Source organism: Pelophylax lessonae (genome assembly GCF_965119305.1).
Source record: "Pelophylax lessonae genome assembly, chromosome: 3".
NCBI classification, from domain to species: Eukaryota; Metazoa; Chordata; class Amphibia; order Anura; family Ranidae; genus Pelophylax; species Pelophylax lessonae.
Genome location: NC_138770.1, coordinates 143,166,394 through 143,185,732, shown reverse-complemented (window position 1 = coordinate 143,185,732; position 19,339 = coordinate 143,166,394).

Genomic DNA, 19,339 nt, shown 5'->3' with positions numbered 1-19,339 from the left:
GCGGGATCAGAGGCTGTCAGGGCGTGCAGGAGAGAGGAGTGTGTGAGGAGTGTGTGCGTGACCGACCGCGTGTGAGTGTGTGAGTAACCCCCCCCCCCCGGAGAGCAGCGACGGGGAGCGTCGCTCGAACCCCCCCCCCAGAAGCGAGCTGCGAGCGGGCGGCGAGCGGATCGGTAACCCCCCCCCCTCTCTTGTTGCGGGTGGCGAGCGGTACAGTAAACCCCCCCCCCTTTTGCGGCGGGTGGCGAGTGGTGCGGACCCCCCCCCCCCAGACAGAGAGGGAGCAGAGGAGAATAGCGGAGCAAAGGCTGACCGGGAAGTGACAGAGGGAGGCGGGTGCAGAGCGGAGACTGACCGTCTGAGGGAAAAAAAAAAAAACAGCCAGGAACTGCTAGAGATAGACTTAAATGGACACACACTAGGTAAGTAAGACTGGTGACTGAGATTGTACACTGACTGAGGGTGTAGTGTAGTACCTGAGTATCTGTGAGTACCTGTTACTACCTGAGTATCTGTGAGTACCTGAGTATCTGTGAGTACCTGAGTATCTGTGAGTACCTGAGTATCTGGGAGTAACTGAGTATCTGTGAGTACCTGAGTATCTGGGAGTACCTGTTACTACCTGAGTACCTGTGTATCTGTGAGTACCTGAGTATCTGTGAGTACCTGAGTATCTGTGAGTACCTGTGTATCTGTGAGTACCTGAGTATCTGTGAGTACCTGTGTATCTGTGAGTACCTGTGTATCTGTGAGTACCTGAGTATCTGTGAGTACCTGTGTATCTGTGAGTACCTGAGTATCTGTGAGTACCTGTGTATCTGTGAGTACCTGAGTATCTGTGAGTACCTGTTACTACCTGAGTATCTGTGAGTACCTGTTACTACCTGAGTACCTGTTACTACCTGTGTATCTGTGAGTACCTGAGTATCTGTGAGTACCTGTTACTACCTGAGTACCTGTGTATCTGTGAGTACCTGTGTATCTGTGAGTACCGGAGTATCTGTGAGTACCTGTTACTACCTGAGTATCTGGGAGTACCTGTTACTACCTGAGTGTCTGGGAGTACCTATCACTACCTGAGTGTTGTGCATCTGACCGGGCTGTGCGACTCAGTGTTGTGCGTCTGACCGGGCTGTGCAACTGAGTGTTGTGCGTCTGACCGGGCGGTGCGACTCAGTGTTGTGCGTCTGACCGGGCTGTGCAACTGAGTGTTGTGCGTCTGACCGGCTGTGCGACTGAGTGTTGTGCGTCTGACCGGGCTGTGCGACTGAGTGTTGTGCGTCTGACCGGGCTGTGCGACTGAGTGTGGTGCGTCTGACCGGGCTGTGGAACTGAGTGTTGTGCGTCTGACCGGGCTGTGCGACTGAGTGTGGTGCGTCTGACCGGGCTGTGCGACTGAGTGTTGTGCGTCTGAACGGGCTGTGCGACTCAGTGTTGTGCGTCTGAACGGGCTGTGCGACTCAGTGTTGTGCGTCTGACCGGGCTGTGCGACTGAGTGTTGTGCATCTGACCGGGCGGTGCGACTGAGTGTTGTGCGTCTGACCGGGCTGTGCGACTGAGTGTTGTGCGTCTGACCGGGCTGTGTGACTGAGTGTTGTGCGTCTGACCGGGCTGTGCGACTGAGTGTTGTGCGTCTGACCGGGCTGTGCGACTGAGTGTTGTGCGTCTGACCGGGCTGTGCGACTCAGTGTTGTGCGTCTGACTGGGCTGTGCGACTCAGTGTTGTGCGACTCAGTGTTGTGCGTCTGACCGGGCTGTGCGACTCAGTGTTGTGCGTCTGACCGAGCTGTGCGACTCAGGGTGGTGTGTCTGACCGGGCTGTGCGACTTAGCGTTGTGCATCTGACCGGCTGTGCGACTTAGCGTTGTGCGTCTGACCGGGCTGTGCGACTCAGGGTTGAGCGTCTGACCGGGCTGTGCGACTCAGAGTTGTGCGTCTGACCGGGCTGTGCGACTCAGAGTTGTGCGTCTGACCGGGCTGTGCAACTCAGTGTTGTGCGTCTGACCGGGCTGTGCGACTCAGTGTTGTGCGTCTGACCGGGCTGTGCGACTCAGTGTTGTGCGTCTGACCGAGCTGTGCGACTCAGGGTGGTGCGTCTGACCGGGCTGTGCGACTCAGCGTTGTGCGTCTGACCGGGCTGTGCGACTCAGCTTTGTGCGTCTGACCGGGCTGTGCGACTCAGAGTTGTGCGTCTGACCGGGCTGTGCGACTCAGTGTTGTGCGTTGACCGGGCTGTGCGACTCAGTGTTGTGCGTCTGACCGGGCTGTGCGACTCAGTGTTGTGCGTCTGACCGGGCTGTGCGACTCAGTGTTGTGCGTCTGACCGTGCTGTGCGACTTAGTGTTGTGCGTCTGACCGGGCCGTGCGACTTAGTGTTACGCCCCGTTGTGTGATGTTGGGGAAACCAGTCAGGGACCAGCATTGCTGGAGCAGAGCGACGCCCCTAGCAGCCAGGGGAAGAACTCCTCCAGTGAGGCCGGGAGAAAGGGAAAGGAAAGACAGGTGCTGGTGGTAGGGGACTCAATTATTAGAAGGACAGACAGTGTAATCTGTGACAAAGACCGTGTGCGCCGAACAGTCTGTTGTTTGCCGGGCGCTCGTGTTCGGCACATCGCGGATCGGGTGGACAGATTATTGGGTGGGGCTGGGGAAGACCCAGCTGTCATGGTACACGTGGGTACCAATGACATAGGCAGAGGAAGACGGAGAGTCCTAAACGATTTCAGGGACTTAGGCGCTAAGTTGAGGACTAGGACCTCCAAGGTAGTATTTTCAGAAATACTACCTGTACCTCGAGCCACACCAGAGAGGCAGCGGGAGATTAGGGAAGTTAACGAGTGGCTGAGGAGCTGGTGTAGTAAGGAGGGTTTCGGGTTCCTGGAGAACTGGGCCGTCTTCTCAGTCGGTCACCGGCTCTTTGGTAGGGACGGATTGCACCTAAATGGGGTGGGTGCAGCCGTACTGGGTGAGAGGATGGCCACAAAGTTAGAGGGGCTTTTAAACTAGGGAATGGGGGGGAGGGTACAGATGTAGAATTAGCCAGTGGAAAGCAAGTTTCAGAGGGCAGAAATGGGGGCATTAGCGGTAGGGTGTTCGGAGCTCCTATACCCAGGGTGGGTACGGGGAAAAATCAAGAGAGCAGCCTAAAAACATCAAAATTACGAGGCTTGTATACCAATGCCAGAAGCCTGGCCAACAAGATGGGAGAGCTGGAGCTGCTGATGTTTGAGGAGGACTTAGATTTTGTGGGGATAACTGAGACTTGGTTTGACAGCTCTCATGACTGGATGGCGACCATTCAGGGGTATTCCCTTTATCGCAGAGATAGAGAGGGTAAAAAAGGGGGAGGGGTATGTTTGTATATTAAGAACAGTATACAGGTAAATATGAGGGATGATATTAATAATGGAGCTAAGGACGAGGCAGAATCCCTATGGGTAGAGCTTCAAAGGAAAGGCACGGTGGGGAAGGTAATATTGGGCGTATGCTATAGGCCCCCCACCAGAGGGAGGAGGGTGAGGCGGACCTCATGTTACAGATAGGATTGGCAGCAAGGATGGGAAATGTCATTATAATGGGGGACTTTAATTATCCTGATATAGACTGGGCAGAAGGAACCGCGCATTCAGCCAAGGCTCTGCAGTTCCTAAATGTTTTGCAGGACAATTTCATGGGTCAGATGGTGAATGCACCGACAAGAAACAATGCGGTACTTGACCTACTGATTACCAACAATACAGACCTGCTCACGGATATAGAAATACGGGACAGCTTAGGGAACAGTGACCATAGGTCAATTAGTTTCAGTATTAATTACAGTAATAGGAAACACAAGGGTAATATAAGGACGCTGAATTTCAAAAGAGCCAATTTCCCTAAACTGCGCTCACTGCTAGAAAATATCAAATGGGATAGAACCCTGGGAACAAAGAACACGGAGGAAAAATGGGAGTGCTTCAAGAGCATACTTAACAAGGGGGTGGGCCAGTGCATTCCACAGGGAAATAAATTTAAAAGAGCAAAACTAAACCCTGGGTGGCTAAACTCCAACATAAAAATGTATATTAGAGCTAAAGAAAAGGCCTTCAAAAAATACAAGACTGAGGGGTCATTGGCAGCATTTAAGTACTACAAAGAGTGTAATAAGAAATGTAAAGACGAAATCAGGGCGGCTAAAATAGAACACGAGAGACATATAGCGGAAGAGAGTAAAAAGAACCCCAAGAAGTTCTTTAAGTATATAAACAGTAGAAAAGCGAGGCCAGAACACATTGGCCCCATAAAAGATGATAAAGGAAAAATGGCCACAGAGGACAGAGAAAAGGCGGAAGTGTTAAATAATTTCTTTTCTTCAGTCTTCACAAAGGAATCGGGGGGCTACACGAACCCCGCTTGTAAGGCCGAACTAAATAATACACCTCAGGAAGTGCCGCCATGGCTAACAGAGGATAGACTTAGAGCTAAACTAGAGAAACTTAACATAAATAAGTCCCCGGGACCGGATGGCTTGCACCCAAGGGTTCTTAATGAGCTCAGCCAGGTGATTGCCAGACCATTATTCTTGATCTTTAATAGCTTACAGGATAGCTTACAGACGGGTATGGTGCCAGCTGATTGGAAAAAAGCCAACGTGGTACCAATATTTAAAAAGGGGCCGAGATATATCCCGGGTAACTATAGGCCGGTCAGCCTAACATCAGTAGTCTGCAAAATTTTGGAGGGGATGATAAGGGACCACATACAAGACTTTAGTAATGAAAACGGTATTATTAGTAGCAATCAGCATTGATTCATGAAAAATCGTTCTTGCCAAACCAATCTATTAACCTTCTACGATGAAGTGAGCTGCCACCTAGATAAAGGTAAGCCTGTGGATGTGGTGTATCTGGACTTTGCAAAGGCCTTTGACACCGTTCCCCACAAACGCTTACTGTACAAACTAAGGAAGGTAGGTATGGACCATAAGGTAAGTACCTGGATAGAGAACTGGCTCCAGGGGAGAGTACAGAGGGTGGTGATTAATGGGGAGTACTCGGATTGGGTGGGTGTGGAAAGTGGGGTCCCCCAGGGTTCTGTCCTGGGACCAATCCTGTTTAATTTATTCATAAATGATCTAGAGGAGGGGATATCTAGTACAATCTCAGTATTTGCAGATGATACTAATCTAAGCATGCCAATATCTTCTATGCAGGATGTGGAAACCTTACAAGCGGACCTGAACAAAATAATGGGATGGGCAACTACATGGCAGATGAGGTTTAATGTAGAAAAATGTAAAGTAATGCACTTGGGGGCCAGAAACCAGAAAGCAAGCTACTCACTAGGGGGGAACCTCTGGGTGAGTCTAGGATGGAAAAGGACTTGGGGGTACTGGTAGACAACAGGCTTGGCAGTGGCATGCAATGCCAAGCCGCCGCAAGCAAAGCCAACAGAATACTGGGTTGTATAAAAAAGGGGATTCACTCCAGAAATAAAGAGATTATTCTTCCACTCTACAAGACTCTGGTCCGGCCACATCTGGAGTATGCTGTCCAGTTCTGGGCACCGGTCCTCAGGAAGGATGTGCTGGAACTGGAGAAAGTCCAGAGAAGGGCAACAAAAATAATTAGGGGAATGGAGGACATCAGCTATGAGGAAAGACTACAAGCACTGAACCTATTCTCTCTGGAGAAGAGACGATTGAGGGGGGATATGATATCAATGTACAAATACTGTACTGGCGACCCTAGCATAAGGAACAAACTATTCAGAGAAAGGAGATACAATAAGACACGTGGCCACTCACTAAAACTTGAGGAAAGGCGGTTTAACCTTAAAGTGCGTAAGGGGTTCTTCACTGTAAGAGCGGTAAGGATGTGGAATTCTCTTCCACAAGCAGTCGTATCAGCGGGGAGCATTGATAGTTTCAAAAAACTATTAGATGGACACCTTAAAGACCACAACATACAGGGGTATACAATGTACGGTTAAAGCAAACACACACACACGCATCATAGGTTGAACTGGATGGACTTATGTCTTTTTTCAACCTCACTAACTATGTAACTATGTAACATAAAGATGGCTTAGACTATATGAAGATTGCCAAGACCCTGAAACTGAGCTTCAGCATGGTGGCCAAGACCATACAGCAGTTTAACAGGACAGGTTCCACTCAGAACAGGCCTCGCCATGGTCGACCAAAGGAGTTGAGTGCACGTGCTCAGTGTCATATCCAGAGGTTGTCTTTGGGAAATAGATGTATGAGTGCTGCCAGCACTTCTGCGTGGGTTGAAGGGGTGGGGGGGTTAGTGCTCAGACCATACGCTGCACACCGCATTAAATTGGTCTGCATGGCTGTCCTCCCAGAAGGAAGCCTCTTCTAAAGATGATGCACAAGAAAGCCCGCAGACAGTTTGCTGAAGGCAAGCAGACTAAGGACATGGATTACTGGAACCATGTCCTGTGGTCTGATGAGACCAAGATAAACTTATTTGGTTCAGATGGTGTCAAGCATGTGTGGCGACAATCATGTGAGGAGTACAGAGACTCTGTCATAAATTTCGAGGAGCACTCGTGGCCGATTTATGGTGAAATTATGTTCTTTCTGCTTCCGGAGTAAGGTCCCAACAGTGCTCACTGGAACATTCAAAAGTTTAGAAATGCCTCTGTAACCAATGCCATCAATATGTTTTGCAATAATAAGGTTGTGAAAATCTTGAGAGAGCTTGTAGCTTTTACCAATAATGGGATATTTCTTGTGTGACACCTTGGTAATGAGACACCTTTTTATAGTCCATCAGCTGAGACTGAACCAGCTGATATTAATTTGCACTGCCAGGGGACAGGATTGCTTTCTAATTACTGATAGTTTGCAGCTGGTGTCTTGGCTTTCCATGCCATTTTGCACCTCCCTTTCTTCATGTGTTCAATACTTTTTTCTCGGTGTCATTGCATTTTATTACACATAACTTAATTTCTAAACGTATTTGTTTTAGTTTCTTTGTATGTATGGATTACATGCGTTGTTATCAACATGTGGTAAAAATGTAATATCAATAGCACCTTCAGCTTCACCTTCACCTATTTTACCCGCTACATACACCGATCATTTTTGTGGTCACGTGCAATAAAAAATGTCTAGCTTGCATCCACAGTTTTTGTCATCAGAACAGTCGGAATCGTCTGTCGACAGCACCATACTAACGATAAGAAAATCATTTGATCGTGCCTCATACAGAAATTTTTAGACGATTTTCTTATCGCGTGTACGAGCCTTTAGGCATGACTAAACTCTCTCATTCAACAGTAAAGCGGAGTTCCAGCCTGGGAGAAAAAACTAAAAAGTCAGCAGTTACTAATACTGTAGTTGCTGACTTTTAATATAAGGACACTTACCTGTCCAGGGAGCCCGCGATGTCGGCACCTGAAGCCGACCCGTCCATGGGCTCCGGGTGCAGGCGCTGGCATCTTTACTAAGGGAAACAGGAAGTGAAGCTTTGCGGCTTTACAGCCTGTTTCCTACTGCGCATGCGCGAGTCGGGCTGTGCTTTCTGAATGGTCCCGCTGTCTTCTGGGACCTCTGTATGTCTCCCAGAAGGCAGCAGGGGGAAGGAGGAGGGGCCAAAAATGATGTCGGTCGCCATGTCACCCTTAGATGGAAGTGGGAGCGGGTACCTGCTTTTGACAGGTATCTGCTCCCCCCCCCCCCAAAAGGTGCCAAATGTGGCACGGGGGGGGGGTAGAAGCAATAAAGCTGAGCTTCCATATTTGGCTGGAACACTCTGCTTTAACTAGTTTTAACCACTTCAGTTCCGGAAGATTTCCCCCCCTTAATGACCAGGCCATTTTTTGCAATACCGCACAGCGTTACTTTAACTGACAATTGCGCAGTCATCCAAATAAATGTCATTTTTTCCCACAAATAGCGCTTTCTTTTGGTGGTATTTGATCACCTCTGCGTTTTTTACTTTTTGCTCTATAAACAAAAAAAGATTGACAATTTTGGAAAAAAAAAAACAAACAAACAATATTTTTTACTTCCTGCTATAAAACATATCCAATAAAAAATTTGAAAAAATCACACTTCAGTGTATCTAGGGGTGCAAGATCGCCCAGCGGTTCTGGTAAGACTGTTACAGGGTTCAAGTGCATGGGGAAACTAAATAAGACTGTTACAGCTAATGAGACTGTGGGCCAAAGATGTCAGGAAGAAAGAAAGCCAGAAAGGTCTTTGAGACCACTAAGAGGACTGGGGGTAGAACACATACAGTGTTTCCGCTGCCATGCATTTGGGCATATTGCTTCAAACTGTCCTATAAATGATGAACCTATGCAATGCGATTTTGCTTATAAGAAAAGACGCATATCTCTGTTTGCACAGGTCGCATATACTGCATCATGTCAGAGTCGCATTGAAAAACAAATGTGTGTTATTGCAGTGGATGGAAACCCACTCACAGCCCTGCTAGCCCTGCTAGACTCTGGAAGTGTGGTGACCCTAGACAGAAGTGATTGTGTAAATCCCACAAAACTACACCCCAGTACTATCGGGGTAATTTGCATCCATGGGGACACTCGGGACTACCTGACAGCTGTGGTTGAGGTTGATACCCCTTGGGGCAGTGTCACCCATTCAGTGGGGGTGGTGCCTTCGCTACTTCATGAGGGAATTTCCCCGATTTTTGGAGATTGTGGGAGAGCAAGGGGAGGCTGGTGAATAGAGCTCCCCCTGCTCCGGAAGCACAGGAACTCTCACCAGACCCTTTTTGCCAAAGGGAAGGAAACACTGTTGGGGGAATTGAGGGAGCTGGAGATCCTCTTCCTTTCCCTGTCATGGCTGGGGAGCCAGAGGATCCGGAAGCTAGCTCCCAGCCCGAGGGTAACAAACAGGAGAACAACTCTGGCCCTGACAATGAGAGGAGCCAGAATGTGGTACCAGACTTAGAGGTCAGGAGAGAGGATTTCTGTACCGAGCAACTGCGAGATGTCACCCTCAGTAAAGCCAGAGAAAACGTTAAGATGGTGGATGGGGAACCAGTAGAGCCTAACTGGGGGGTGTCTTTCCCCTACATGGCCATTAAAAACTATTTATTGTGTCAGGTGGTAAAACATGGACAGGATGAGGTAGAACAGCTACTGGTTCCCAAACCCTTCCGTAGGGTGGTCCTAGACCTGGCCCATGGTCATGTAATGGGGGGGACATCTCGTTATCAAAAAGACCAGGGAGAGAATCGCCCAGAGATTTTTCTGACCCGGGTTGCATGCAGATGTCAGGGGTACTGTGAATCATGCCCTGAGTGCCAAAAGTCGGGACCGTCACCCCATTTTCGCAGTCCCCTGGTCCCTCTGCCAATCATCGAGGTTCCTTTTGAGAGGATTGGCATGGACCTGGTGGGGCCGGTAGTGAAGTCTGCCCGGGGTCACCAGCATATTCTAGTAATCCTAGACAATGCGACACGCTATCCTGAGCCCATACGCTTGCGTAACACTTCCGCTAAGGCTATCACCAAGGAGTTAGTCCAGATATTTAGTCGAGTGGGAATCCTAAAAGAGATCTTAACCGATCAGGGCACCCCATTTATGTCCAGGGTTACCAAAGAACTGTGTAGATTATATAAAATCTCCCATCTCCGTACCTCTGTCTACCACCCCCAAACAGATGGTTTGGTCGAAAGATTTAATAAAACCTTGAAAAGTATGCTAAAAAAGGTGGTTGACAAAGATGGGAGAAATTGGGATTTTTTGTTCCCATATCTTATGTTTGCCATATGAGAGGTTCTGCAAGCATCCACAGGCTATTCTCCCTTTTAGTTCTTGTATGGTAGACATCCCAGGGGGCTGCAGGATGTTGCCAAAGAAACATGGGAAGGTGAGGTCACCCCATATAGAAGCGTCATAGAGCATATCTCCTTGATAAAATGTGGGAGATTTCTGCGCTAAACGAAATAACGTGATATTGTGATCGAACGTGAAAAGCTGCACACACTAGATCCACAAACAAAGATCCAAAAATATAAAAGGCCAAAATAAGTGTAGCACTAATCATAAACAAATAAACCATTAATTGATACATAAAATGAAACAAAATTATTTCCACATTGTGTACATAGAAGAAAAGACATGCAAACAGCATTAAAATTATGTATATATAAAAAATAGAAAGTCCCAGAAGTGAATCCAAGGGTTTCCGAAACACAAATAGAATAGTCCAAATAAATTCTTCAAATAAAACACCACCAGGGAAGTGCAGGTAGAGGGACACCACTAAGTGCAACTGATGGGAGGCAGCTTACCAGAACACTATGGTCATTCAAATTAATGAAATTACCTCACCACGCTTTTGAATCAATGTGATGGACTCCAGCCCAAGTAGGTAAAGCACGTAGTGATAAGGAAGCTCCGGTCTCCACAGCAGGTATGTTCGTCAATGGTCACATATATATAAGAAATATATGATGAAAGAACATAGTGTAATACTGTTTGGTGCTTAAAAAGATTTATTAAGAAAACTACTCACAAGGACAGGCAAAATACAGGCACATCAAACATAAAAGCTGCATTCGGTCCGATCGCGGCGTCCCCCGTGTTCCAAGCAGCGCAATGAAAACAGAGACGGCATAGATGGGGGCGTGTGTACGTAGCCTCTGGTGCCGCTGACGCGTTTCGTCATCAAAGGACGTCGTCTGGTTGTGGCCACCAGACGCTGTACACGCGCCTCATAAGCCCAACCGAAGAAGAGTGACGGCCAGTCCGGCCAATCGCAACCGCGATAGGGCGGAAGTGGAAAAGTCACCATATTAGATCAGGGCGGAACTCAAACATCTAGTCCGCCGTCAGACAGGTAAAAGTACAACTGTAAAGTAGGAAATAATCCATCCAAAATAAATACAGCCAACCAACAAGCAATGCATATGTCAATAAATGAAAACAAAAATGCATACAGGGTTGCCGAATGAACCGCATACCATGTACTACTCCACAAAATGTCGCCATCTTGTGGTGGAAAAGAAAACTGACATTAGAAAGTAAATACGTTAATAAATACATTAAAAACATACAAAAAAACAGTAGTAAAAAAAATTGATCACTATAAATATAGATAATAAAATCCAATAAATATAGCAAACATCAGTGACACTATAAATAGAACATAGTGTCAACAGTAACAGAGAAAAAATATTTAAAGATATGAGGCAAAATCAGCAACCATGCATGCATAAATCACAAGCAAATACATGGATATAGACCAAAAATGATTAAAATAAAACATCAATGTTTAAGCCATGTGGCACATATGTTTTGAGAAAATATATCCAATGAGTCTCCATACGTGAAATTTCACGTTTCACGTTGGATCCTCTCCAATGGGGTGTAAATTGTCAATCCCAACAAAAAGGGTGTTCTTGGGATCTTTATGGTGACAGTGGTCATAGTGCTTAGACACACTATGGCCAGGAAACCCCTTTTTTATGTTACCCACATGTTCCCCTAGCCTGATCTGCATTTTCCTCATTGTTCTCCCCACATATTGTATCCCACACTTACATTGCAGGAGGTAGACAACATTGGTGGTGGAGCAAGTGATAAAAGAGTTAATAGTATACTCACGACCAGTGGCAGAAGATGTAAACTTTTAAATTTTTCTACCCTTAAAAGAATTGAGGGAACAGATATTACACCTCCGACAAGGGTAATGTCCTTTAAGATCGCCAAAAAATGTAGGTCGAAGGGGCTTCTCAATCACATTATTGGCAATCTTGTGTCTCTGGGAAGGAACTCCCCTAAAGACAACCTTAGGACGATCAGAAAGACTAGCCCCTAAGACACGGTCACTTTTAATGACTGGCCAATGTTTTTTTAAAATGTTTTTAATTAAAAAGTGTTGAGTTGAGTAAGTGGTGATAAAAGAATTTTTAAAATTTTGATTATTCTCCCTAGGATTTGGCACCAATAGTTTTGCTCTATCAATGGCCACTGTGTCATTGATAGCAGTATCAAGTTGTTTCTGGTCATAACCTTTATCTAGAAACTTAGATTTCAAAATATCGGCTTGTTGAAGGAAATCATCCACACAGGTACAGTTCCTGTGTAACCGCAGGAATTGTCCCTTCGGGACGGCCCCCAACCAGGATTTATGATGACAACTATCCTGTGGAATGAAGCTGTTTCTATCTGTTTTTTTAAAAAAAACTTGGTCGTGATGACCTTATCATTTTGTACAATCAAATTGAGGTCCAGAAACGTTATATGAGTTTTGCTACTGGAATGATCCAGTTTTATTCCCCTGTCATTATTGTTCAAGCCAGATATGAAGGAATCAAGGGAGAGGGAATCCCCTTCCCATAGGAGGAGGATGTCATCTATATATCGCCGCCACAAAATGAGTTGTGGCGGACGATCGCACAAGATGACATCCTCCTCCCATTTGCCCATGAACACATTCGCTAAACTGGGGGCAAATTTTGCCCCCATAGCGACATCTCTTTTTTGCAAGTAGTAAGTGTTGCCAAACCAAAAGAAGTTATGGGTCATTGCGAACCTAATAACTTCTAGGACGAAATCCTTTTGTTCTTGCACAAGAGGACTCCATAGATCTAAGGGGTTTGTGTTAAAAAATAGAGACTTTTTCTCCCCCTTACCTGGACTGACCAATGTGATCCAGCATGATATAGTGATGGAACCAGGGGTTTGCGTAAATTTAAAGCCATATAGAATCCCAGAGGCCAGGCGAGAGGCAGTCGCAAAGGAAATCAAAAATATGTTAGAGTTGGACGTGATAGAAGAGTCCCGCGGTGAGTGGTCGAGCCCCATAGTACTGGTCCTAAAACCTGATGGCACTATCAGGTTTTGTAACGATTTTAGGAAACTTAACAGTGTATCCAAGTTCGATGCATACCCGATGCCTCAGGTCGACAAACTTTTGGACAGGTTGGGACAGGCCCGCTACATAACATCCCTAGATCTAACGAAAGGCTATTGGCAATTACCCCTAACGGAATCGGCCAAGGAGAAGACTGCCTTTTCCACTCCTAAGGGCTTGTTTCAATACAAGCGGATGCCTTTCGGTCTGCATAGGGCCCCTGCGTCCTTCCAGGGAATGATGGACAAAACTTTGAGACCACATCGCTCGTATGCAGCAGCTTATTTGGACAATGTGGTCATCCACAGCCCAGATTGGGACTCGCACCTGCCCCGAGTACAAGCAGTGGTAGATTCCCTTAGGGAAGCAGGTCTCAAGGCCAACCCAAAAAGGTGTGCAATAGGCCTGGAGGAGGCCAAATACCTTGGGTACATTATTGGTCGGGGACTAGTCAAGCCTCAGACCAATAAGATTGAGGCAATTCAAAAATGGCCCCAACCAGTAAACAAGAAACAAGTTTGGGCCTTCCTAGGCATTACGGGGTATTACTGGCGGTTTATACCTAACTTTACTACCATTGTCGCCCCTCTGACTGACCTAACGAAGGGTAGAGGGTCGGTCATGGTCAAATGGAATCTTGAAGCGAAGAAGGCGTTTCAGAAGTTAAAGCAGGCCCTTCGTGTACTACCGGTGCTGGTGACCCCGGACTTCACAAAGGAGTTTGTGGTACAGACTGAGGCCTTCGAGGTGGGCCTAGGTGCTGTACTATCCCAGAACAGAGGTGGTGAGGAGCACCCGGTTGTATACCTGAGCCGAAAACTGAACAAGCATGAAAAAAAGTCTGAGTTATTACCTGATAACTCCCTTTCCAGGAATCCTCCAGGATGGTCACATGAGAGATGCCTCCTCCTCCTACAGGAAACACAAGCACAGTTAGGTTTAAAAGGCCGCCCATCCGGCTGCCCCTCAGTTGTTAAAAGATGAACTGGACAGCTTAGGCGATTAACCCAACATACTATAGACATAGTCTACCAACCAATAGGGCGGGGCTCCACCGTCCTGGAGGATTCCTGGAAAGGGAGTTATCAGGTAATAACTCAGACTTTCCCAAGTCATCCTCCAGGACGGTCACATGAGACCCCAACGATGCGTACCTAGGGTGGGACTACTGCCTGTAGAACTTTGCGACCAAAGGATAGATCCTGGGCGGAGACCAGATCGACCCTGTAGTGCTTGGCGAATGTCAAGTCGCTGGCCCAGGTGGCTGCTTTGCAGATTTGCTCTGCTGAGGCCCCAGCCTTTTCTGCCCAAGATGTGGATATGGCTCGAGTGGAGTGAGCTTTGATGCCTGCCGGTAAACTCTGGTTTTGCACGGTGTAGGCTGCAATGATGGTCATTCTGATCCATCTGGCTATGGAGGACTTTGAGGCCGCTTTGCCCTTCTGAGTGCCTCCGAAAAGAATGAATAAGCTGGATGACTTTCTGACCTCTTTGGTGACTTCTATGTAATGTAGAATGCACCTCTTGACGTCCAGCGTGGCAAAAGCTTCCTCCCCCGGGGAGGTTGGGTTTTGGCAAAATGAAGGAAGAATTACTTCTTGTGACACCTTCGGAAGGAAGAGAGGGTCTATCCTGAGGATTACCTTGTCTGGAAAGATCGTCAAAAAGGGTTCCTTGATGGAAAGGGCCTGTAGATCACTCACTCTCCTAGCGGAGGTGATTGCTACCAGAAAGGCCGTTTTCAAGGTAAGGTTCTTCAAATTCCATTAGAGGCTCAAACGGGGCTTTGGTGATTGCCTGTAATACCAGTGCTAGATCCCAGGGGGCCACGCTGAGGTTTTTGCTGGGCCGGGATCTTTCAATGGATCTGAAGAACCGCTTCACCAGAGGATCTTCGGCTATGGGTCTTTCCAAGAAGATTGACAGAGCTGCTGCCTGCACTTTGTGTGTGCTTATCGCAAGACCTTTGTCAACGCCGTCTAGGAAGAAATCCAACACAGTGCTGATGTCACTCAGGTTCCTGTTATTGGGTTCCATTTTTGATCTGTATGTTTTCCATACCTTGTTCTGGGGAGGTCACGGTCCTGCGGTCACGGTCCTGCCCCAATGCGCCACTCCCTCCCCTTAAAAAGGACAAGGGGGAAATGCCAGACCTACCCCCCTTTTTACCCCCTCCCTCTTTTTTTATTTTTTTTATTTATTTATTTTTTGGGGGGGGCGTGGGGGGGGGCGTGGGGGGCGTGGGGGGAGGCAGTCCAGGGCAGTACGCTGGCTGCTGTACACACGATCCGGAACTCACCCTGGAGCCCTGTGTGTTTGGACCCTTTGGAAGGGGATGGCGTGCGGCTCAGGACGGCCTCCGGCTGGCCGCAAGGATCCCTCCGTGGTCCGCTTCCCCTCAGCCTTGTAAGAGTGAGGTAAGCTAACAGGGCTGCTAGATGCCCCCCAACATCTTGTGACCAGCTAACCCCTCAAAGCTAGGGGTGGCCAGCACTGCCCTGTTAAGGAAAGAGGGGGGGGAGGGGGCCCTCCTGAGCACCTCACCCCCCCCCCAGGGAAGTCCTCCTCCCTCCCCCCTGATGCTGGTACCTGCACGCCTGATGACCCCATCGGCTGTGTGCCGGTGGAGGGAGGAGGTGTCCCGGGACGCCTGCCCAGGACAGGGGAAGGAAAATAACAAACAGGGGATGAAAAAGGAAGACCATGCTTGTGTAAGCAGGACAGGAAACACAAGAAACTGAGGGGCAGCCAGATGGGCAGCCTTTTAAACCTAACTGTCCTTGTGTTTCCTGTAGGAGGAGGGGCCATCTCTCATGTAACTGTCCTGGAGGATGACTTGGGAAACTATGCTATTGTCGAGAAGGAGTGTCTTGCTATTAAGTGGGCTTTGGACTCCCTGAAGTATTACTTGTTGGGGAGGCCGTTTAAGTGGGTCACTGACCATGCTCCCCTAAAGTGGATGTGTGACAACAGGGAGAAAAATGGCCACGTGACAAAATTTACAGTAGAGCATAGGCCGGGCAAGCTCCAAAACAATGCGAATGCACTCTCCCGCATGCACTGTATGCTTGGGTCAATTGCTCAATCGCAGGCGCTTGAGCAGAGGGGGAGGATATGGGACGGTATGCGAGATGAGGTAGTAGATAATCGGTATATTTCACCTCGCATACATTCTGTGGTGAGAGACTGAACCGAAATCCGGCCCGGGTTTTTCCAGCCTCTGTGACAGGCTGGGTTCCGGTCCACAGGTTGTGGTTTACTCGAGTCCATGCTCAGGTGGACTTTAAATGAACAGGAAGAGAGCACAGAAATGCTCCTGCCTGAGACTCAGAAGGGAATCTGAGAGAGGAGCTCTTTTTGTACTTTAATAGAAAAAGCTGGCAACCCACCAGACTTTTGAGAAATTACCTGTATGCTGGCCTTATTTTCCTGGAAAAGATGATCCCTGTGAGCTAATCTCCCACAGGATGTTTGGAAAAAGACTGTGCTACATGTTGAACTGTTATCTTGTGACTCTTATTATGCTGCAATACTCAAGTAAAGCTTTTTAAACTTTGCCTCTTTCTAGTCTGAAATTAGTAAAGGAGTGTAATGCAAGTAATTCAGCACATAGTCTCCAGCTTGGGTCACTAGCACAGTGGGGTATGAAGACATCAGTAGTTAATCCAGTGTGAATCTACATTGGTTACCAAGGGTAACAGAGGTTTGGCAAGTGACTTGTTGTTAAAAGGTAACGTCACTTTCGTGGGGGGAAAAAATAGCAAATAAATAAAACGTAATATAGCGTATACAATTGCGACACAAGTTATATTGTGATTGAATGTTATTAAAAATGACCTTTCCTTTTTAATCAGCCAAAAAAAAGTGAGTAGCTCTGGTCCACACACCACCATGAAATCTATATGGTGCAAAAAACAAATATGTGTGATCAAACAACTATTATATTACACCTCCTATCCACAATATTCAATAATCATATCACATACACAATGTGCAATTATGTGAAAAATATTATTAACATTCTTAAAGTGCCAAAGTGATAGTCCACAAAGTTCCAAAAACTATAAATAGTGTCCACCAAATTGTAATCTAAAAAACAAATGAAAAATCAAAAAAAAAAATATATAAAAAAAATATCAAAATTCCTCTTCACAGTGAAAAAAATCCAAGTTTGATTAAACATATTTGTTTGTTACACCATATAGATTTCATGGTGGTGTGTGGACCAGCGCTAATCACTTTATTTTTTTGACAAATGTTTTTGTTGACATCTCAATAATTAGAGGAGCAGCGGTCTAGCAGAATACTTTCAACAAACCCTTCTGTGGCGCTTTGGTAAATTGTTGTATTATTCCCTCCTTTTCAATCTGCAGCCACTGTAATTTTCTGAAAATGCAATGCAATATGGCTACCTGGAGATATTCTGTACACAGTATGTGTACTAAGAACCCCCAGAAACATAATTTCCCGCTTGTGTGATTGGCTCACTGATTTTCCCAAAAGTCTGCACTAAGATACAAGTCATATTTCAGCAAAACTGTAATTTTTGGTGAGCCACTCCCAATAGGAACACATCTAAAGGGATGCAGGCCATGCCACTTTCTTCATTAGTGCCCTACATGTGCACAGCTGATTGAATTATTAAACCACTCCCATTTTATTCACTTTCCTACATGAACACAGACAAACACAGTGATTTCTTCAGAATAACAAAAAGGTAGGAATCTGCAACAAAATATATTAAAATCCTTGCAATGTACATACAGTAGATTACCCAGAGGGGAATGTTTTTTTTTTTTTTTCTCAACAAAAGTGAAGTTACACTTTAAGTGTATTTATGTGGCAGGTGAAATAGCCTCTTGCAGCAAGGGAGATGTTGGCACTCCCCCAGCAGCGATCCATCTCCCATAGCAATTGTAGCAGATCTAAACCACCGGGGTCCTCAGCCTTTGCACAGGTATGGGAGAGTTAATTTCAGTGCATGCACAAAGTCCAGTTTATTTGTTCAAGTGTATACAAATTAAGGGTACCCCCTGTGGCAGGCAAGTGACCCTTTTCCAGGTGCCAAACTAGCGCCCATCCCTCCTTTCAGCATGTACAGTATCTGTGTGCATCTCCATACGTCCTAACCATCCCTGATTCACCGGGACCGTCCCGGAAAACGGTCCATGTCCAGAAGTCCCGGGGGAATCAGGGTTGAGTCCCAGGAATGCAAGCGGCAGTGCGAGCGGCTTGGTTCCTGCACACCACAAGCAACACATGCCAGCCGGCATTTTTTGCTGGCTGCTTCTGACAAGTCACTCTCAGACCAGTGCAGAGCTGAGTGCACTGTACCCACCCCTCCTCCTTCCTGTGTTTTCCTGTGCGCGGAGGAGGAGGCGGGAAGCAGCACACTATGAGAATGGCTAATCTGGGGTCTGTGATTATTTCTATATACACTATACTTGCAGAGGAGGGAGGCATGGGGAAGAGAGGGTGGATGGATGGAGCTGGGATGAGTGAGGGGGGGTGGATGGAGCTGGGATGGGTGAGGGGGGATGAATGGAGCTGGGATGGAAGAGGGGGGATGGATGGAGATAGAATGGAGCTGGGACGGGTGAGGGGGGAAGGATGGAGTTGTAATGGGCGAGGGGGGTGGATGGAGATGGGATTGGTGAGGGGGGATGGATGGACCTGGGATGGGTGAGAGGGGGTTGGACGGAGCTGGGATGGGTGAGGAGGATGGATGGAGATGAGATGGGTGAATTGGGAAAGGATGAAGCTGGGATTGGTGAGGGGGGGATGGATTTAGCTGGTATGGGATCAGGGAGAAGGATGGCGCTGGGATGGGTGATGGATGGAGCAGGGGTGGGTGAGGGGGGATGCATGGAGCTGGAATGGGTGAGGGGGGAAGGATGGAGCTGGGGTGGGTGTGGGAGATGGATGAAGCTGGTATGGGTGAGGGGGGAAGGATGAAGCTGGGATGGGTGAGGGGCGGAAGGATGGAGCTGGGATGGGTGAGGGGGGAGGATGGAGCTGGGATAGGTATGGGTGGATGGATGGAGCTTGGATGGGAATGGGGGAGATTGATGGAGCTGGGATGGGTGTGGAGAATGGACAGAGCTTGTATGGGTGTAGGGGGTGGATGGAGCTAGGATGGGTGAGGGGGATAGATGGAGCTGGGATGGGTGTGGGGGGTGGATGGATCTGGTATGGGATCAGGGAAAAGGATGGCGCTGGGTTGGGTGAGGGGGCTGGATGGAGCTGGGGTGGATGAAGCTGGTATGGGTGAGGGGGGATGGATGGAGATTGGATGGGTTAGGGGGGATGGATGGAGCTGGGATGGGTGAGGGGGGATGGATGGAGCTTGGAAGGGTGTGGAGAGATGGATAGAGCTGGGATGGGTGTGAGGGGAAGGATGGAGCTGGGATGGGTGAGGGGGGAAGGATGGAGCTGGGATGGGATCAGGGAATGGATGGAGCCGAGATGAAATCAGAGAACGGATGGAACTGAGGTGAG